The sequence below is a fragment of the Dendronephthya gigantea genome, unplaced genomic scaffold (genome assembly GCF_004324835.1).
Source record: "Dendronephthya gigantea isolate DGI-Jeju-01 unplaced genomic scaffold, DenGig_1.0 000100F, whole genome shotgun sequence".
Lineage (NCBI taxonomy): Eukaryota > Metazoa > Cnidaria > Anthozoa > Malacalcyonacea > Nephtheidae > Dendronephthya > Dendronephthya gigantea.
Genome location: NW_021163110.1, coordinates 537,072 through 557,981, shown reverse-complemented (window position 1 = coordinate 557,981; position 20,910 = coordinate 537,072). Strand labels below are relative to the sequence as shown.

Genomic DNA, 20,910 nt, shown 5'->3' with positions numbered 1-20,910 from the left:
AAGCTGAAAAAAGAAAATTAGAGCAATATTACAGGTGTTGACGTCATGAGTATTATAATGTGTAGAAGAATAGTACCTTTGATATTCTCTGGATCGGGAGAAACTGCACTGTGTAGTGCCTGCAACGCGTTCTTAATGTATGGCTTCTTCGATTGAAATTTCTGGCAATATTTCACAATGGCACTTTGATAAGATGAGAGCTTTTCTTTCATTTCTTTAGTCGCGTCCACATCTTCAAAAATTCTACTGAATTCATGACGAATCTAAACAAATCATGAAAATAAAATATTTTCATTTCTCACATGGCAATAATGCCAGAAGTACTTTTTAACATTTCAATGTAATCTTTAGGCGTTTTCAAGTACACATGCAACACTTCATCGGATATATTCAGTATGCGTCTTGTAGCATGAATGTATTCTGTGTTGCGTGCTGGATTGGCTAATGGCATACCAATTTCAACCTCAAGAGGCATGCGAGGTGTCCTACCGAAAATCATTTCGTACGGGGAGTACCCGGTAGAGTCGTGCTTACTTGTATTGTATGCGAAAACGACAGGATCAAGGCATTGATCCCAATCATCACCATGATTCGAAACAAAAGTTGAGAGCATATCTTGTAGTGTTCGGTTTTATCGCTCTACTTGCCCGTCGCATTGCGGATGATACGCACTTGTCCGTGTTTTAGAAATACCCATAAGATCAGGCGCGAAGTACTTTTTAACATTTCAATGTAATCTTTAGGCGTTTTCAAGTACACATGCAACACTTCATCGGATATATTCAGTATGCAAAATTCTTGGAGACCAGTATTTGAGAGTGTGAATTGTTTAACTTGCCGTGGGTTTGCTAACTATATTAATTGGGCTATAGTATACAACAATGAGCATTAATAAAAGTTGAAAATGGAAAATTCCAGCCATAGATTTTTTCCCTTGCCTGGCATTATACAAACTATACAAAATTATAACAAACTATACACAGGGCTATATTTTCCACATTGTTCCAATTGTTCATTGCTTACCCCACTAATTGTGGCCAGAGGAGGATACTTTTCCACTATTTTCTAAACGGGGATATCAACAGTCAGACTTTTGCATTTCTTTCTGCAGTGCAGACTGATGTTCTTTTTGGATAGTTTCTGTTGTGTTTTCTGCACTTGGAATGTCATTCCAGAAGTCGACTCACCGTGGCCGCTTGATACCACTGGTCCAGGGTTGCTTGCTTTGTCTGTTTTCATCCGGCGTAGTTGGCTGCACACTGCCGAACCTTCGTTTCTTGTTCTTATACTTTCTCACATGCTTCAATCTATTTCTGATAGCCTCTGTCCAAGATCCCTGCATCATATATATCATAAACATAAAAAAGTGGATTACATGTGCACAAGTTATATATAATATATTAATATATATGTGTTCACACGTCTTTGTAAGTTTCATGTGGCTTGTATTTACATTATGCACAGCCACAACTTATCAACCCACTGCCGATCGGATCCTTTAAGTGCGGATATTTAGTGACAATGGCGAGTGCAACTTGGCTTCTCTGCTCTTTATTTATATAATATACTCCATGCGATGAGATATTTGTGCATATCTGCTCTTTATTTATATAACATACTCCATGCGATGAGATATTTGTGCATATCCCATTGTGTTCAATCAACAACAATGTGGTTAATTAATGCGAAAGTGTTTAAACCAATTGAACTAATTCAACGTTCGTTCTTTTTTATTGCAGAGCTTAGAATGCATTTTAACTCCCAAAGGGAACAAACTTTATGTTCAAGGTTAATTCATGGGTTCACTTATTTGATATGCTTCGTATACCCATGAGATATTTTATGCAACTTCTGTCACATTACAGCCAATTAGGGACACATTGCAGCTAATTTGAATTTCAAAGGTGTCTTACTCACCCTGTATAACTTAGGCCTAGTTCATATGTTGCATTTTGCTTGCGTGACTCGCATCGAATGCAATTCAAATAAAGGATAATGAGATGATAATGAGGCTGAATGAGGTTTACGATCACATTATCTATTAAAGCATTGCTTCTTGAACTGTGACATAATCTCATCATAACGTGATTCTTTGAAGCAAGGCTCCATGACCATGGAAAAAAACCTGGACATAAGACGGATACATGAATATACACACACCCCCAATTAAGCTTTCTAGCTATGGCCCTGTGACTACTGCTATACCTTTTAGAGAAGTTTGTAATCCCTGAAAAAGAGTCTTTTTGCTTTTTCATCACACTCAAGGAATGGTGATGTAGGTGAAGTGGAGTATGTCGTTGGATTTTCTGTATTGGCCCCATTGCCCATTGCAATTTCAATCCAAACAGTATGCAAGCTATACCTTACCTCTTTATCTTCAGGTTCATCCCTGCTTTCAGCAGATAAGTACATTTTAATGATTCTCTTAATCTTAAGTGCATCACCTGCCTTCAATCCACATAGCATAAAAACACTAGGTTCAACTTCATCAAGTGCAGCACATTCAGTCAGCTACAGTCCAAATCCAAAGGGATTATATAAAAGCAAAAGTGAAAGAATGAATCACTAATAACAATTACTACACTCAGTCATACATATTTTACATTCTATTTTGCAGTTTGACTCCCCATGGTGCGCCATTTCGGGTGATTTTCACAGTTTCTCTTGTCAAAGAAGCGTTAATTTTGGCCACATAAAAGTATAACATTTACCTACTACTTAGCTACAACTGTAAATATTTGAGCTACGACTACAGAGCATTGTTTATTTTTACGGTTAAGAGACTCAAAATGAATTTACAAGAAACATGGCTTTTGATCCACAATACAATACAATAAGATTAATTAGTTTCCTAAAGAGGATCTTCCAACTAATTTACAAGATTAATGTATAAAATATAACTAGGTATGACTATTTACAAGAGTGGTATTTAATTAATGGTAATTCTAAAGCTAAAAATTCAATATGAGAAATCTATGATGCTAAAAATTTTTTAAAAATGTGGCTTTTAGACTTTGCTTAAGACTATTTTTTGTAGTGTTTACGCTGATTTTTATCTCCTGAGGAATACTATTCCCAACATTGGTGCCTGGATGTTCAAGCAAATTTTGCTGTGTGATTGTAGTCCTACACTTTGGTATGTTGAGTTTATCTTTATTTCTAGTGTTATAGTTATGAATACTAGATCTTGACTTAAACAATTGAATTAGGTAATTAGGAGCTTGATTGTTCATAATTTTAAACATAACTGAGTCTCTAAATGTTAATAATTGCGACACAGGTAACAGATTAAGTGATTGTAAAGTAGGGCTAATATGGTCGTACTTCCGTTTTCCTGAGACTAACCTTGCCGCAAAGTTCTGTACAAGCTGCAATTTTGAGATGTTGGACTTGGTTGTACCACCCCATACAGTAGAACAGTAAAACATCTTAGAAAATACAAGTGAATTTATTATGATAAACAAGCTTGCTTTATCAAAGAAGTGTTTTATTCTACTTATCATGAACAGCTTTTCCATAAGGTCAGATACCAGGTTTTCAATGTGTTATTACCAGATCCACCAATATGTCAATAGCATTTCTTCCTATTCTTTCTTTGATAAGTTTTTTCCACAATTTTTCTTGCATCCTGACATCTGAAAATGCAAAAGAGAGTTAATCAAAGTAGAGTTGCTAACTTAAGGGGAGGGTACACATAATAATCGGAGTAAAACTTCAAATGACTATAGCATCTAAACTTACCATTATAACATAAACAAAGTATATATCAGTTGAAAGCTTATGACTTGAAGATTCTGAAAATGATGTTCATTTTTGAAACAAATGATTTGTAACCTGATACGAGCGGATTATGCGGAACACATGCTGTGAAAAACTAGGGTGTATATGAGAAAAGATATCTTGTTGTAAACTGCTTTAATTTTCAAAGTTGGTACATTTTTATGAAGTATAGACATAGTTGTCTGGGATGAGCATACAACTTTTGAATATGATAAAAATTGCAGCCACAGCGGGGTTTCAAATTTCATGTACGTTTTAGAGGGAACATTTCCCACCATAATTTCAATTGTATAGCAGGTATTGAAAAGTTGTATGCTCATCCCACAAATAATGGGGAGATGAGTATGCACAGACAATTTCAGCTCAATCCAATCAAAACTCTAGGAGATATCCTTTCTTAACCGTACAAAATCCATGTTTTGAGAAAATCCACTTTTAATTTTACTAACAAGGTTCGTGGACCATAATGTTAGATTATACCTTGACTTCTTATGTTATTTAGGCAGAAAAGTTATCTTAGTGTCTTAAAACCCTCCAGCATCATAGGTGACACCTTCAGCTTCTCTCAAAGCTTCTTCTTGCTGAGCCTTTCGAGCCTGCTCCACCTGTCGACGCCTTTTGTGCTTTTCGTCCATCTGATGATCAGCCTGTCTGACACGTTTTTTGTCTTTCAAATGTGAAAGCCTTCTGCAGACAGCTCCAGCAGGAATCTGAAGTCTCTTCATTACCTTCTCCCTACTTGTTGCACCACTATGGAAATGGCAGACAGCTGATGCAACCGCGCACTTCACCACTTAGCTCATGGTGTTTATGTTTTGGACACCGAGCCCACACTAATGAATTTATTGATTCATTGTTATTTTGAGTTTTACCCCGAACACACCTCTCAAGCAGTTTTGAGTCACTAAGCTGCATAAAAGTTGGCTTCAACAGCTCTAAAAAAACTTGAGGCAAACAATCATCACCCTTATAGGTGCGTGTACCATTCACACGATCTTGTTGCCATTTGCACCAAGAGTCTTTACCAACGGGCAAAAGCGGTGTTGCTTACTGGCATCATCATTTTGAACAAAATGGTTCAAAAGGGCTTATGTTCTTTTTCATGGCATAAACTGATGCTGATACCTCTCTCTCCGTTGGATTGGAAGTGGACAAGGTGTTCTGGCGTATTGCTAGCCCATAGTATCTCTGGATTTTCAAAATCCTCTTTTCAGAGAGTCGCCCACGTCCTCCAACTGTCTTTCCATCGGAAAGCTTGCCTTTCGTGGTACCCTTCAACTTTAAAAGATGCTTACCCATTCTTTTTTGGACATGGCCAACACAATCTAATTTCTCCACCTTCTCGTCACCATATGTGTCTTCGACCGCACTAAAGGCTTTGCTATCTCCGTCGGATATCATCCACTTGTAGCGAAGGTTGTGCCGCTCAATGGACCTGTTCCATAAAATTTTTGCTCCCTCTACCTCCATTGCTGGAGAACCACCATCAAAATTGACATCACACTCACAGAAAAAATGCTCAATTTGCCACTCTTCAAATTCTTCATCACTCTCAACTTTGCTCTCTTCAATGCACATTTCTGACATGTTTTTGAAATAACATAGTAGTCCAGGACTTTACCAGTGTCTATTGATATCACAAATACAACACCAATAAGAGAAGTGAACCCTCTTTTGCCCAGGTGCCATCAAAGCTGACACCAAATCAAGAACTGAACCATCATCTTCCATTTCATTTTCTGTTAAAAGCTTCCTCAGGCTCTGTCCAGCCTCTGTCATTTCTTCCTTTGCTTCCATCTCCAGAGCACTTAGAATTGTGTCTAAATGTTGGTAATATGCAGTCTTACTTATGCAAGGCATGTTCATGATGCTACAGAATGTAGCAAGGCTTTCATAGCCACCACCAGTCTCCACGGAATGATACACCGCACGGCGGTTCACATCGGCAGAAAAACCTTTGCCAGGAATAGAAGAAGAGGTTTCCATATCAGATTCCTCTTGGCATGATGAGCAACTTGCAGAGAGGTCACTCATTAGGCCACGTTTACCTGATGCATTTTCTTGAACTTTCAAGCTGGCTGGTAATAAATTAAAGATAAAGAAAAATTAGTTATATTTTTATGTACACTAAATTGTTAAAAAATTATATAAAACAAATATAAACTGAAACAGGCAAAAACCTTCTATTCTTTGTAGTAAATCTATACTATATTAAAGCACAAACCTACAGCATTTACTGTTAGCACAATGTCATGAAAACCCATAGTTACACAGTAGATGAAAAGTCACAAGCCTTAGCTATGCTACTACTGTGACAGTCACAGTGTGAATGTGTGTTTGTTGTTGTACTTACCACCATTGCACACATGTGCTTCTGATAGAGAATCTCTAAATTTGCCAATATCAATAAGACGGTAACCTTTATTTTCAAAATCAACCACTGGATTGGGGTCTTTGGTGGACTCAGAGAAGTTTAATTTTCGTCTGGACGCACTAACACGTGGTGCATCAGTAGTCTCAGGGACATCTTCATCTTGTTGTTGACTTGGTCGTTTTTCTTCCGGTATTGTATAATTTTTTTGCTTTCCAGTAAAGGGCTTTCCTTTCCTTGACTTACGATACACACTTCTCTTCTTTGTCCCCACCATATTGACAAACAAAATCGTATTTGAAGATCACTTTACTAATAAACTTTCCACTTGAAGACTTTGAACACTTTTGTTAGTTTGAGAATTTGCGTTGGTGAGCCCATAGTGAATCAGACCAGCGCAAACACGTACACCAGTACGTCATGTAGTCAGAAATGTCCATAGCTCACATTCAAATGCAAATAGACAGCCATAAAACTCACGAAAACAAGAAAATAACAAACACGTTGCCATGGCAACCAAACTATCATGTTTGAAAAAAGCCTAGAACACGGTCATAAACAATAATTTGTCCATAAAACGTCTTTTCCATGATTCTTAAGTGTTTAAAGTATTGCATATTAGACAAAAAAAAAATTTCCCCAAAATTCAAAATTTTATGTGTACCCTCCCCTAACTTAACTGAGTTTACTGAGTATATAATGGCAAAACTTAAAGCATCTTCAGACATAGCAAGGCAACTAGGCAAGTATGCATGTTAAGTGTATTTAAATGCCAAAACACAGTGTTTAATAAGGTTTTAAGACAAAACAAGCGTCTCCATGTATAACTAGGCAGGTTTGTTATGTTTTTTGAATGTAAATTTGTACAAAATTACATATACAAACCTTTTTCCCTCAAAGGAAATGAATCTTTGATAATTTGTAATGGCGAAAAAACTAAAAAGCCTCTTCAAAACAGCATATTTGGCGAGAAACTTGATCCCATGATCCTATTAGCGCTCAACTGTACTAGAGATTTTAAATACTACCATTATAATCTCTTTATAATATTACTCTTTATAATATTAATATTGTTATTTATAATCTCTATGATCAGTGTTCTGCCCTTTTGCACAGAAGAGCTATATAGCTCATCTGTGATAGCTCATCTGTGATAGCCCCTCTGTGATTCTAGGCTCTGTGGTTCGTGGTTGTGCGCTCGTCGTTTTATACTTTCAAGTTTCACCTGCATTCACAAAGCCAGGCATAAATTATATTAAATTCCAGAGTGCAAAAATGCCATGGCAATGTAATATTTGTGGGGATTTTGCAGCAGATAACCGGGAATGTCTTTTAAATCACATAGGCAGGTACCACCGCAATGATGCAAATTTCCATGTCTGCTGTGGCATCGACGGTTGTCACAAAACATTTAAAAATATTTCTCTTGGAGAAAACATGATGATACTATGAATATACTTCAAGAACAAGGTGAAGATAACAACATTGATATAAACAACGGTGATGAAGTCAATATAGAGAATCGTACAAGGTCAGCTGGTTTGTATATTTTAAAGCTGCAAAAGGAGTGCTCCCTGTCACAGTCAACTGTTTTGAAGGTTACATCAAATACAAAGGAAATTGTACGAGAGACAATGTTAACAGTCGAAAATCAAGTGCGTAATTGCTTGAGACAAACGAATATAGATTACCAAACCATTCCAGGGCTGGAAGAAGTCTTCAGAGAAGACAGTGTAGAGACTAATCTCTTCAACAATTTAGAAACCTCAGCACAACTTGCTTATCTCAAAAATCACTTTGAATTAAAGGTGAGATCCCATTACTACTAGTCAATTGAAGCTTGTGTGTATTTAGTTTACACAGTCATTACTGCACTATTAATTAAATAAAATCTAACAAGAGAAGAAGGTCTAGTCAGCATGAGTTGAACCCTTAAGGTGTTACTGCGGTATACATGGTCAAAGAGAGGAATGTGCCATTGAGCACCCAAGCCCTGGCCCAAAACTGTTATCATGGCAAATTGTTTTGATAAAGATGGAGGGATTATGTACAATACAGCATTTTTCATTAGTCATACTAGGTTAGCCTGGCAAGAACCAAAATTCCTTTTAATAAAAATTTAAATTAAGGGCATTGCTTACACATCACCTTGGCAAAGGAACAGGGAGGCAGCCCCCCTCCATAGTTCTAGCATATTATTATATCTATACAGTGTATTCATATCTTATATACTCATTTCTACAGGAACCAAAAAGAATTATTCTTGGCCAAGCTGAAGTATTTAGAAGGAAAAATAGTATTTTGCGACCAGTACAATCAAATCACAAAGCACACTATATACCACTTTTAGATAGCCTTTAAAATCTTCTAAGTGATTAATTCATTCTGAATGAGGTTTGTGAGATTGGAATTCATGTCTCAAAAAGTCAGAAACATTTTTCAGATACCGGTACATCTCTAGATAGTACAATAATAAACCCTCATGCACTGTGTCCCTGTCAAATAGCTATTCAAAAGAAAAGTATCTTCCCACAAGTGTTTCTATAACTGTATAGAAACACAGGGAAAAATGTTTTCTATTTCTTTTATAATATAACTCAATAAAAAGATTTTGTACAAATATCATGATTCCATTCAATTACAAATTCTGATTACATAGCTTCGCTTGTCAAGTTCAGCGGGAAAATTCCCGTGTTTCTATACAGTTATAGAAACACGCTTCTCGACCAATCAGCACGCGCATACTATAAATGTTATATTATAAATCTATATCTATATCTATATCTATATACATATCTTAATTATTTAGGTTGGTAAATAATCACTAATCACTGCATTAACTGTTAAAACATCTACAAAATCCTATATGTTACTGACAGTGATATAAATATGTAAATAAGCAATTTTGCTCTTGAATTGTATTATTTGTATACCATTTGTTTACAATTTTGTTATTCAATAAAGTGGAGACTTGTATACAATTCACATGGTATTATACTAATTATATTATATGATCTTGTTATCTTATGATGATCAAAATTTAAGAGTATGGTATGCTCTGGGAGGGAAGAATTGAAAAATAATACACAAAGCATGTATGCTCGTAAAAATGTTGGAAATTTAATGAAAATTATATACTATATACAAAAAGGTAATTGCAAATAAACAGATAATGTATAGATACCCAGGGCTAATTGCAGATACACAGATAATGTATATACAAGGCGAGTCAAAAAAACTGACAGCCTTTCATATTGGAATTTTTATATAACCAATTGCAAATATGGTGGGGCGAAATAACTTTATGAGATGCTATATTTCGTGTGTCCAGTGTGATTTACCCTGAGGCCAAATAGAAACTCTTCATTTTTGCCTATAATATTACAAGTAAATGCATAAACATTCAATCATGTTAACCTGTCCTAAGTTTAAGAGAACCAAACAATATATATGTTCAATATTCAGCAGCAAATTTTCAGATTGAAAAAACCTGGTACTTTAATTTTGTAGTAATACAGTCTTTCAATATGTACATTGTTTCACAAGTTCATCTTTGACTATAGCAGATCAATTAATAACATTAAATTGTCAAAATTTAATGCACTTAAGCCCAAGATCTCTGATTCTTAGTCTACAGTTACCAATTTTCTGTTTTTTTCTTGCAGAAGAACATAATTTTAGGATAGCAGTTAAAACCTGGCAGTTTTAATTTTTAATCACTGGTGCATTTAAATATGTATATATGCTAAATAGACTCACTTATTGTTGAAAATCTCCAAACAAGTCTGATTTTCCGCTTCACTGGTCCACAATCTCACACACTGGGACTGTATATAATTTTACATTTATTCAGGAATTAACAATTCACGCTCTAATACACAACTAACTTACAACAATGATTTTAACTTATATTTATAATACTAAAACAGGATGCTTTACCAAACAATGATGCATTTCTCTGACGCATCTCTTACCGAACCACAGGATGTTTTTCTGTGGTTTTTTCTCCCCTACAGCCCACATTTGCGTCCGTTTACGTTATTACTGGTTTCGCAGTTGCTACAACGTGCTACCTCGAACCTTCATTTCCTATGTTATATTATATTACACTATTCTATTAACATTACATAACAATTCCTTTTACAATACATATACAATTTACGACCCTAACACCATATCTGCGCACATTATGTAAATAACTATTCTTATGGTTGGTGTGCTCAACCATGCGTTAACTAAATTCCACAACACTTATATTGTACACACTGCTTTATTTTAAGTCGTTATAAACTTATTCTAAAAGATAAACGACTTCATAAAAGAAAATAAGATCAATAAATACCTTAACTTTCGTTTAGGTTGCTGCCATAGGGTTGGCTGCTTGGAATATCGCAAACTCGCAATAATCCAGAAATGTAGAACATTTGAATTTCAAATAGTATTCAACCAACAAATAACCATTTATCCCTTCACATATTTTCAAAGCGGACCCCTCATTTATTAGAATTGAAAAACTACCAAAAATATTTCTTTGTTTGTCTTCAGTCCACTCCTTAAAAAGCGTCATTTTGATTAAGGTAAATGTATGTTACCACTTACCATGTATGTTACCTACAAATCAATGTGTGACCTACGACCAGTTTGGCGTGTAAATTAAAAAATGCACCTCATGGTATGCTAGTAATTTGAAACTAAAAACAGCTGCACACAAAACTGTTTATGATAATTATGGTGCAGCAATTTGTTCATAATACGCTGTCATTTAAAGCGTATTTCTGAATTAAATGCAGACCTCATTAACATTAGGTTTGTCATTTAAAGCGTATTTCTGAATTAAATGCAGACCTCGTTTGGGTTTCATTTAGGTTTGTAAATATAAAATTCGACGTTTGAAACAAGCGTAACACTGAATTCCATATATACATGTTGTTCCATGCAGCATTTACATGCAATACAATACTGATTCTTCCTTTACGAAGTTTCAAGTATATATAATTAGTACTAAATGCACCGCAATGCATAATATATTTTCATAAAGGCGTACAGCCGGGGAACAGCCCATTCTCGGTAATAACTATAGACTACAAACACTCACACTTTAACGCGAATGAGAAATGTAATTACTAACTAGAAATACATGCATGCAGCAACCCCTCGCCTCGGTTGAACGAAATCAGTTAAGCAGAGGGATGGTAACATGATTGTTAGAAAATTTATGTGGGTTGGGGGTTTTGGAGAGTACATGGTATAGAGAGAAAAAGAAATTGAGAAAAGTATGGAAATATTTTTCTGTACATGGAAACACTGTAGTCATAGCAACTCGCAACGGCCGTATATTTTTAAAGAATCCAAGTTTACATTTTAATACCCTCATATTTTTGTGAAAAAATGGCAAAAATACGACAAGATTTCTACCTTTTTCTGGAAGTTAAGTCACTCATCTATAGTCAGTGTTATGGTAAATTGTTTTAATTATTAATTACCATGAAATATAACATCAGACGTCTCATACAACTTCCGAAGTTTTATGTTACGCTTCGACCGGTTTTTGTCATTATGAAAACGGAGTTTATAAATGAAGTTATAATGTCGTTTATCACATAACACATTCAGATTATAGTGAAATACATTTGAGAATATTAAAGTTGTGTTTACTACAAGAGAATTACTTTTTAAAGCTGTGCCGGATGAAATATTATCAAGTGTAAAAAACTAAAATCTTCCGACTTCATTATACACGGTGAATTCGGTCGAAACTCAAAAATTTGGTCATGTTATTTGTTAAAACGTGAAAAGTCCTGACCACATTCGAGTTTTCTCCTAATTTAATTAAAAATACATATATTCCATATATATGAAAACATAAATTTAAAAATTTCATCAAAATTTTGCGAAATGACAGTTAATCACTGACGTTTAAAAATACAAATTTTTGTCTCGCCCAATCAAGAGCTTAGTAGTTCACACTGGCGCATGCGCATAACGTAGAAGACCGTCCATCGCGTGAGGTCCATTGCATAATGGCGGACGACTTTGATTTCGCATTTGCACATCGTGGGTGTAAATATCCGAGCGGAATTAGTATCCTCGCACGGTGCTCCGCACCGGCTCGGGGATTACCACGCACAACCACGCAACGGACATGTAATACCAGTTGATGTTATGGGCTATTTACGCTTCATTCGAATTATTTGACCATTCGATACCAGTCCGTCCGTATTAATTCCATACTCTTCGAACCTTCAAAATTAGAAAGTGGCATACCCCAAGGAAGCATTTTAGGACCCTTGCTGTTTAGCATATATGTCAATGACTTACCCTCAACAACTAGTAAATGCTCTATCGAAAGTTATGTGGATGACACAAAAATGTACAGGTGCTTTTCAACCAAAGAGTGTGACTCAACTATGTTGTCTATACGGAAGCAGACAAATGGTTGCTAAATTACCAGAACATTTTCAACTCTCCTTACTGGGGAAAACATTTACTCCAAATGAATCGATAAAGGACCTGGGTGTAACTTTTGATCCCAATCTTAATTTTAAAGAACATATTATTAAAGTGTCAGCCCAATGTACGTCTGCCCTAGGACAAATCAACCGAGTTAAGCATGTCTTTGATAGAGAATTACTTATTACAATCATTGATTCACTGGTGTTTAGTAAACTTTTTTACTGTTCATCTGTCTGGTCCACAACATCTGAGGGAAACATTAAGAAACTTCAGTCGGTACAGAATTTTGCGGCGCGTATCATCAGTGGACTCCAGAAGTATGATCATGTGACCCCAATTCTAAAGGAGTTGCAATGGATCCCAATAAAGAAGCGTTTATTTTACCAGGACGCAGTGCTCGCGTTTAAGTGTATGAACGGATTGGCACCCAATTACTTGAGCTCTCTATTTACCACAAGAGAATCTGTCAGCAGAAGGACAACTAGTCAATCTGACCAGCTAAATTTGCCACTTTTTACAAGTGCAAAAGGACAGAAATCTCTTTAAGGTGGCTCCCTACAATTTTTTAAAATATTGAAAACTTGTGGTTTTGATTTATAATTTTAGCACGAGATTTCATGCTAAGAAAAAGAAATTTCCCAGATATATTAACCAACATTCTAACAGTCAGAAATCTCCCATAAGATTGACGTCATTACCGTTGTTATGGTAACAATGGCGTGATTTTTCGTGAAAGAAATTTTTTGGCTTTATAGATTTTTTTAAACTTGCCCAAATTTTCCATTTTTTTGTAAGAAAACTTTTTATAAAATAAAAAACTGGGGTAACCAAACTTGTTTTTGAGTAAAATGCGTGAATAGGTAAAATGACAGCCATATTGAATCGCCGTTGTTATGGTAACAATGTCAATGACGTGACAGTTGAAGACAATTTTCGACTGTTAGAATGTTTGTTAATAATATATCTGGAAAATTTAATTTCGTTTAGCGAAAAATGCCAAAAATTTCAATCTAAATCATTAGTTTTCAATATTCTTAAAACTGTAGGGAGCCACCTTAAGTATTGTATAGCAAAACTATGGAATGAGTTACCTTCTGACATTAGACTATGTGGATCAATTAATGTTTTTAAATTCAACTTGAAGAAAGAGTTATTGAGACAGTTCCGTATGGACCAATGACAATGTATATAATTTTATATGTATATAACTATATAATTTATTCGATTGAAGAAAGATTTATTAAGATCATTTTAATCGACCATTAATAACAATTTGATGCATGCCAAGTTTTAAATAGACAATGTAAATATAGTTTTAGCATAGTAGTTCTAATTTTACTAACTTCCTATAGTAGTTCTAACCTAATATATCTTGTAATTATTGTAGTATATTGATTCTGAAAAGCCCTTTTCAGGGATGATCAATTATATATTCATTCATTCATTCATAAATGCTCATATTCTCTCCTCTCCACAAAGGGACAATATACAGTCAAATATAATAATTTATCACATTAATTTATGATGTATCGCATTTTGCATCGTTATTCGAGATTATTATACCGACGGATAATAAGTATTTACTGATGGTGAATTTGCTTACCATCAGTACCGACAGACAGAGGTTTTAGGGGCCTATCTGAATATCCCACGCTGGTGAAGTTGCCCCAAAATGCAGGCGTGACAGGCTTCGAAAACAAAGCGTGCTTGACAGTAATTTCTGCCCCCATGGGTACGGACGGACAGTATGTACTCCCACAAGGTCAATTAATTTCTCCATCCGTACCGATGGAGAATATCTATTTGCCGATGGTATATTCAATCCTTCATCGGTACCGACGGAGTCTATCTATTTACCGATGGTATATTTAATTCTTCATGGGTACCGACGGAGTCTATCTATTTACCCATATGGGGTGAATTGCCTTACCATCGGTACCGACAGTACTGATGGACACTCTTTTTGTGGGCTACCTTAGCCAAACCAAACTACCTGCTTTGCCAGCGGACACAGCTATTTACCGACCATAAATTCTTTTCTCCATCAGCACCGACGGAGTCTATCTATTTACCGATTTCCGACCGTGAAATCAATTCTCCATCGTCGGAGAATATCTATTTACTGATGGTATATTCAATTCTTCATCCATTATATGTAAGTAATGTAACTCACACAGAATCTGACCAAGCTGTAAGCGACAATACCTACAAAAATGGAGGTCAAAATCAAACGACTTTGCTCAAGCTTGCTGTGGCTGCTTTACAACAGTAGGCATTCATAATCATGTATTGTAGAAAGTTTCGGAAAACAACTTAAGCGAAATATTTGGACTTCAAATTCAAAATTAATTATTTCAGGCCTTATTTACTGTAAAATATGCTTTCATAAAATTTATAAATACAATTTATTCGGTGCATAATTTATAGCGTATGATCTTGGACAAAAAAATGAAAACCTTTTAAACGGAATTTGATTTCTTTTGATTGTTAACAAATGAAGTCCTGTCCGAATTGTTTTACGAAACTTATTTACATTATATATTTCTAATACCATATTAGGCTATACTGCAGAAACTAGAAGTTTAGAACGGAGAATTCTGACTACGTACACCTGACACTAATTAGTCTAATTGTAACTGTCGTCTAATATTATCTTAGGCCTTGTTCATATGGGCTGGGCTGACCCGTTTTGTCGGGCTATCTCGCTTTGCTGGGCCAGTTTATTTTTTTATTCACATGGGGCGGTGGGGGCTGGCCCGGTAGCGCTACGTCATTCTCTGACGCGCGATATGGTGGGAAATACAAGTTGCTTTTTACACAATTTTAAAACTGTTGCTTGCATCGCTTACAGCAGTTTCGGGAGGACTTTTTTCTTTGATTTTTCAAATGCAAGGTGTTCTGATGGTTTGCAAAATGCATATCAAATGGCTAAATGATGCCATGGTGGCATATTTGTGGAGAAAGCGATTTGTTTTTTTACCGAAAGTTAAAATATGCTAGGCGAGAACGATCGCTTAGAAAAAAGACGATTTTGGGTTCAACCTGGCAGAACAGAAGAATGGTGGCGGAATCGTGGAAGAAGAATTTTCGTCTCTCAAAACGGATTCTTATGGATCTAACAGAAGAATTATGTCCACACATCGCACAGAATCCTTCGTCGTTTAATTACCGAGCATTGTCAACTGAAAAAAAAAACAAGAATTGACTTTGTATTATCTTAAGGATACTGGCTCTCTCGGAATGACGGCTAATACATTTGGTATTGCGATAAATACTACATCCGTTATCATTGTTGAAGTGTGTGAGCCAATTCCAAAACACCTAGGGCCCAAATACATTCACTTATCACACGGAACCATGATGAGATGAAAGTAAAAGTGTCAGAATTTGAAGCGAAATTTGGTATGATACAAGCAATGGGCTGTATTGATGGCACACATGTACCAATCAAACGACCGATAAAAAACTCACACAATTATTTTTGCCACAAGCAGTTTTATTCACTTAACGTTCAGCTGTGTGTGATTACAAAGGTCTTTTCATGGACGTTGAATGTCTTTGGCCAGGGAGTGTGCATGATGCTAAAGTTTTTGCGAATTCCTCTATTAACATGAAGCCACAAAGTAACAGCCTGCCTGGAATCTTCCAGTCTGTTGTTCCTGGTTGTAGCCTTGTGCCCAATTACTTGATTGGTGATCCTGCTTACCCATTGACAGCATGTTTAAAAGAATATGAAAGCTGTAAATCAAATGAACAGGCTGTGTTTAATTAGATGCTTAGGTCAGCGAGAAATTTATACTTGTTTATACTTATTTATACTTTATATACTTATTTATACTTGCTTTGTATTGCTCAATTTCTGTGAGCAGCATGAAACAGATGTTGACCAAGTACAAGTGCAAATGCAAGTTGAATTAAGAGCAAATGAAGAAGAGCATAGGAATTTACCTAATACAATTTACTCTGCCAACACCGATGAAGGGGACTGTATTCAAAGGATTTTAACCTCTTAAGGTACCCGCACACTAGACGAATATAGCGCAGCGGTAATTCTGCCGCGAAGAACTTAAGCGTTTTCGGCACAGGTTGTGTTTCCCGCTGACCTAGCGTTGTTATTGGCTAATTGCCGCCAATTTATTTCGCTCCTAAACAAAATGGCGGACACATCAGACTCAGAGGATGAAGTTAACGAATATATTTTGATAACTTTCTTGCTTCTCCGTCGTAATCAAAGACGTAGAAGGGCAGCCAACAGGAAAACATGGAGCAAGTCGTGGATAAAACGCAGGGGCATGCACGCTAATTTAGTGCAGAAACTAAATGCCGAAGACCCATTACAGTTTCGAGCTTTCCACCGGCTTGATAAAGAGTCATTCTTTGACGTCCTTGCTATGGTTCAGCCTTTTATTACAAAGCAGGATACGATTTTGAGGCCTGCGATATCAGCTAATGAAAGATTGTCATTGACTCTTCGGTCTCTTGCAACTGGTATGTCTTTGATACATTGTTTAATAGGTTGTAATAGTCCCTAATTTATTTTGAACTTGTCCATGATCCATCTAGTCTTATTTTGACATTGGGAGAACTATGGTGGAAAATTGAAAAGTATCCTATCTATAAGTAAATATATTCTCAAATCTGATTAGATTTTCCTTGCCTTAATTTTTTCTAAACCAATCCCAATCCAATGCATTTTATAGTTGAACTTATTTTTTAGGAGAATCCTTTGAAAGTTTATCCACGCAGTACAGAGTTGGCAGTAGAACAGTTTCGGCCATTGTTGAAGAAACAACTAAGGCAGTCTATCTAGCAATGAAGGATATTTATTTAAAGGTAAACAATGATGGGTTTCTTAACAATGTACATTTAATATAACATTTAATATACTTTTGCAAAAAAATAACACAACAGTTACTGGCACTATTTCCTCTATCAAATATTTGTCCAAATGAAAAAGAGATTAATAAGTGAACCCAAATTTACAAAGTATAAAGTCTAGTTGAGTCATTTGCTGGACGTTCTTGAGAATAACAACCATGATCATTATTGTAAATCTGCTGGGTTGTTGCAGAATTTTGTGATGAGAACATTCCTGCCTGTGCTTGGAATATTATTTCATTTATTTTGAGCTGGGCAACTGCACTTTCTCTAGGCTGAAGATCTGATAGGGTTTCTGCTATATACTGCCCATATGCGGAATTCTTTCTTGATTTGTCAGAAGACATGTCTTGTTTCTTTTTCGCCCTTTCCTGAATAGCGCTTGTTAGTCCTTTGATAAGGGTAAATTCCTTTCCGCTTGTCTTTTGCGTGATGTTGTCACCTTCAGTGGCATCTTTGTAAATTTTTGAGAATTTTCAGTAATTTCTTCACCCTCATTTTCATTCTCACGTAATAACTGGTCATCATCCATCCCACCAGAGTCGTCAATGCTAATTGGTGTAAATGTGCTACTTTGTGTAGGAATGCTGCATCTTGGTGTTGGCGAGGGCTGAAAAAAGATCATCATTAAAACAATCAATTTTACAAAAATAATTAATTGGTATATTTTTTTTCTTTTCTTTCAAGACACCAGAAACTGCCAATGAGTGGAGGAAGATTGCAGATGAATTTAAAAGAAGGTGGAACTATCCATGCTGCTTTGGGACTGTTGATGGCAAACATATTGCTATCAAACAACCAAGTGGAAGTGGCTCTGAATATTATAATTATAAACATTTTTTTAGTGCACTGTTATTAGCTATCGCAGACAGTAACTAATAAGATTACATATGTCAACATTGGGGCAGCAGGACGGGCAGGAGATGCTGGAGTATACAACGAATCAGCAATAAAACAAGCCCTTGTAGAAAATTCCATTAACCTGCCTCCAGATGCAGCCATAAGTGGAATTAAAGAGTCACAAATAAGCTATCATTTAGTTGGGGATGATGCATTTGCCCTTTCATCAACTATGATGAAGCCATTCCCTCACAGAAATCTTGATTACAAGAAGCGAATTTTCAATTACCGACTTTCGCGCGCCAGAAGAGTTATCGAGAATGCATTTGGTATAATGGCCAACAGACTCAGATTATTGTTAACTACCATTAACTTAGAACCTGAGAAAGTCACACACTTGGTACTTGCAATATGCTGTTTGCACAATTATTTAATTGAGAAGAACAAACACACATACACTAGTGTGTCTGATCTAGAGAGTGAGGACCATATCTTATCAACTGGTATTTGGAGAAACGATCCTGTTCTTACTGGCATTGCCCCCACTATGCAGAACAATCCAACAAAAAATGCCAAAACACAAAGAGACTTGTTGGCAGCCTATTTCTCATCTGAAACAGGAGCTGTATTCCATGGCAAGATACAGTTATATGACTGCAGTAATTGTACTGTAGCTATTAATGTTAGGTTTTATGATAATGCATATAACGTTTAAGAGAAAAATTATTCAGTGTTAAAGTTATGAAAATATAATGTGGAAGTACACAAACTTACTGAATTAAAATTTGAAATTGACTGTGTGGTGCTGTATGAGGGCGAAAGGAACTGAAGTTTATCCAACAGCCATTTTGTCTTTTCTTGCACTTTACGTTTGACACTGCCACTAGGCTTTGGCTTCTTTGCCTTTTTGTAGCGGTCTCTCGGTGCTTTCATTCTGGCCTTCACCCACTCCACTGCCAAAATATTTTATGCAAATTACATGATAAAATGTTTATGCATTTTGAATTCAGAGAGAATCAGAATTGTGAATGTTTAATAATAAATACACACTGTTCATTAATATATTCAGGAGAAAAATGTGCCAAAATGAGATCACAGTACATATAAACAAAAATTTTAATACAAACCAAGAATAAATGAATGCTGATAAGGCCAGGATTTATGTAAATGAAACACAAGACAAGACAGATAATTATGCAAGTTCGCAAGAAATTTACCATCTTTTTCTAGAGCCAAAGCTATTTCTTCCGGAGCTTTTTCGCGTTTGTTTCTGTCTTTGTAATCTGCCAACGATGCGTCATAAAGAAATGGATAATCCTGCCACCAATCTACCAATTTGTCGTCGAGAATCACTTCATTCACAACCTTCATGTGTGCCACCATTATACTGCTTGTGGAATTACACATGCATATTAATGACAATAGGCTACCAATACCTGCGCTAAGTTCGTTCGGTGTCCGCACATTAGACGAAAACGTGTGGAAAAATGCGCAGCGAAAAAATATCAAACATGTTTGATATCGAGCGCTATTGCCGCAGAAGCATTTTTTGACTGCGCACACCCGGCAAATTCTTCACGGCGGAATTAGGGCAGCGCTGTTTTCGCCTAGTGTGCGGCTTGCTTTACATTCGCATTTGTCTCCCAGACAATTTAAATATAAAATTTATACGCAAGTTATAAATTTGCGATTAATGGAGTAATATGTTCTAGAAGGTCCTATTTCATCCTACATATGGACCATCTCTGGTCTAGCTGTCATAGTTATCACATGCACTAATTTTAGCCCGGGCAAAGTCAAGGCCCCAATGGAACAAGGCAACCTTTACCAGCCATGTTAATAGTTATAAAGTCCAAAATCTGAATGACCTCTGGCATCTTAGCATGTGAACAACGTATGCAAACTTGTGTTATGGCCAATTGAATCTACCCTGACGGTCTTTCCCTTCACATGGCCTTGAACAATGGCCCCCTTTCTCTGCAAGGATTTTGCCTGCTCCCCATGCATGCATTGGTCATTCGCAAGCCGCTTGCTGATCACGACAGAACGGCAAATTCTCCAGCTTAAACAACAGTTCTACCACCACCTGACCCGACCCCCAGTACGCCTCAATTTTCCACAGAATCTCTCCGCTCGTTGGCAGTTAACCTTGCACCGTTGCTCCGCGAAGTTTTGGCCTACGACACACCAACACCGCCTCAACCACCACTTCCACAATCATCGGCAACAGCGAGCCTTATTGCGCAGTCCGCGCCAACACCCTCTTTCGATCTGGGTAATCCTTCCAGCATTGCCACTTTAATCTCGTCCTCGCCAGTTTACTCGTCATCCACCTCGGAATATTACAATGTCTTGATCAAGCGTTCCAAAACTGACCCTTTTTGTTGTGGATGCTGTTTAACAATTGGCTCATCGCTTAATAAACTCTGCCCGGTTCGAGCTATGAAAACATATCTACTCCAGTCATCGTCTCTCCAAACAACTCGTCCTACCCTCTTGGCTCATCAAAACGCTAGGACGTTAGTCTTCGGTGTTGAGTGTATTGAATGGAGAGACATTGTTTCTCTTTTTATATTTATTACACCAAG

General features: G+C 36.4%; 1 pseudogene; it reads right to left on the bottom strand.

Moving 5' to 3' along the window:
- Positions 1-4,016: 4,016 nt before the first annotated feature.
- Positions 4,017-5,916, bottom strand: LOC114534420 (annotated as a pseudogene).
- Positions 5,917-20,910: the final 14,994 nt, after the last annotated feature.